Below are 2,500 nucleotides of genomic sequence, written 5' to 3'. Positions count from 1 at the left end.
TCCTTCTCAGAGCTCTTCTGCTTGTGCAGCAGGTTCGGCCCGAAGATAGTGGCCAGGTTCAGAGACGTCATCTTGTTACCGATCACCTGCAGCGCATCACGGCACACATCGTTTCTTACCGAGCGTCTGCGGCGTGTTTTACGGAAGAGAGCTCAAAAACGCTCGTGGAACGAAAATTGGATTCCTTCAAAAAGTTTGTGCACTTAACTGAAATCACGAATTATTATTTTTTTGGACTGGACTTTTTTGGAAAATTAATTTTATTTATTTCAGCTATATTTTACTAATCCAAAATCATGTCTAATTTAATTGAAATTAACATCATTAGCATTTATTCATGCCATTTTTTTATGGCTTTATAATTTCGTTTTTAATGTTGTCTTAGTAAAAATTAACTTAACTATTAAAAAGAAATCTGGAGAAAAAACTAACCAGAATTCACGTCCAAATTAAATGAAATTGGGGAAATTATACGATATAACAGCCTTTTTTTATTATTACATTTTACGGCCTGAAATCAGTTTTATTTCCCCCCAAATTCTATGTTTAAGTGTTAATAAATTAATCAGAATTTTGGTGTAAAATTTAATTATAATCAAATTATAAAACCAAAACCAAAATAATATATAATTATAATTAATATATATAAATTTATTTCACATACTGAAAAATTAAATCTTTTTATTTTTATTGTTTACTAAAAATATGCTTCTTTCATGTCAGTGAATAAGAGGAACCACTTATAATAAATATAAAGGAAACAAACAAAGCATATAAATCGACGCGGATCTGCTTAACTGTACAAACCGGCGAGGCTCACCTGGTTTCCGTCGGCGTCCTGCGAATCCTGCGCGTGATTGGCCACGTCTGACAGGAAGTGAAGTAAGCACTGAAGGGTGTCGCTGTTGCAGGCAGGAAGCAGACAGATGAGTAACTGCATGACCGTGTGCTGATCCGCTTTATCTAGAGCTGCACAAACACCACAGACAACATCAGCTTTACCCACCCTTGGATCCGAATGGGTGCCGTCAGAATGAGAGTCCAAACAGACGATTTATTATTTTATCACGCGCTCCTATTTAAACCGACGGAGTGTGGATCATTGCCATGTTTTAATCAGACTCTCATTCTGACGGCACCCATTCACTTCCATTGCGGAGACACCGACGCGAACTCGTCTACAGCTCTTTTTCTTACAGGCGCAGCTGATGAAGGCGGCGTACAGCTCTCTGGTCAGCAGAGGATCAGGCATGTCTCTCAGAAACTCTTTGAGCAGCGCCGCCACGTCGTGAACGCTGTGTCTCTGGTCCAGAACAACGTCAGCACCCTGATCGAACGCCTCGCGCAGCTGAACGACACGAACACATACTTTTTACACCGATGCAGTCGCACAACCTTCACCGTTATTTGACATTACTAATGCATTAAAAAAAAAAAACAGATTCAGTGAAAATAAAGGCAAGTGTGCACAACAGCATTATCTAGAGCACAGTTTAGCAAACTAGGGTTTGCTAAGAAACTGACAGCGATTAAAAAAAAAGCTAATAATGAATTAATGAAAAGGTACATATATTTTTTATTTTTTAAGCACTATCTAACAAAAGGACTGCATGATATTGTTTAGCTTAATGCATTTGACAGGTTTGTATCTTTTGTTTTTTTAAGTTAAAAATTGGTAATATATAATTGTTTTTAAATAAATTATTGGTGTCATTTATTTATTTGTGACGAAACATTTTATGACGAGAAAAATTGTATTTAGTTTAATTTATGCTGGGCTTGGTTTGGTTTAATTTAATTTAATTCAATTCAATTCAATTCAATTTAATTTATCTTAGTTTGATTTAGTTTAGTTTAATTTAATTTATTTTGTCTTGGTTTAATTGAATTGAATTGAATTGAATTGAATTTCGCTTGGTTTGGTTTAATTTAATTTAATTTATCTTCTTAGTTTGATTTAGTTTAGTTTAGTTCAATTGAATTTCGCTTGGTTTGCTTTAATTTAATTTAATTTAATTTATCTTAGTTTGATTTAGTTTAGTATAGTTTAATTTAATTTAGCTTGGTTTGCTTTAATTTAATTTAATTTGTCTTGGTTTAATTTAATTTAGTTTGATTTAGTTTAATTTAATTTAATTTAATTTAATTTAATTTAATTTAATTTAATTTAATTTAATTTAATTTAATTTAATTTAATTTTTAATTTAATTTAATTTAATTTAGTTTAATTTAATTTAATTTAGCTTGGTTTGGTTTAATTTAATTTAATTTGTCTTGGTTTAATTTAATTTAATTTAATTTAATTTAATTTAATTTAATTTAATTTAATTTAATTTAATTTAGCTTGGTTTGGTTTAAATTTGCTTTGGTTTAATATAATTGAGTTTGGTTTAGTTTAGTTTAGTTTAATTTAGCTTAGCTTAGTTGAATTTAATTAAATGTAATCTAATGTAATTTAATTTAGCTTAGTTTATTTAAAAATTTTGCTTTTATGTATTGT

General features: G+C 30.5%; 1 pseudogene; it reads right to left on the bottom strand.

Annotated features, from left to right (window-relative positions):
- The window catches only part of LOC122333117, a 15,561-nt pseudogene that overhangs the window by 7,410 nt on the left and 5,651 nt on the right, over positions 1–2,500 (bottom strand).

Source organism: Puntigrus tetrazona, unplaced genomic scaffold (genome assembly GCF_018831695.1).
Source record: "Puntigrus tetrazona isolate hp1 unplaced genomic scaffold, ASM1883169v1 S000000176, whole genome shotgun sequence".
NCBI classification, from domain to species: domain Eukaryota; kingdom Metazoa; phylum Chordata; class Actinopteri; order Cypriniformes; family Cyprinidae; genus Puntigrus; species Puntigrus tetrazona.
The sequence above is the reverse complement of the archived record's forward strand: the minus strand, read 5'-3'. Positions and strand labels throughout refer to the sequence as shown.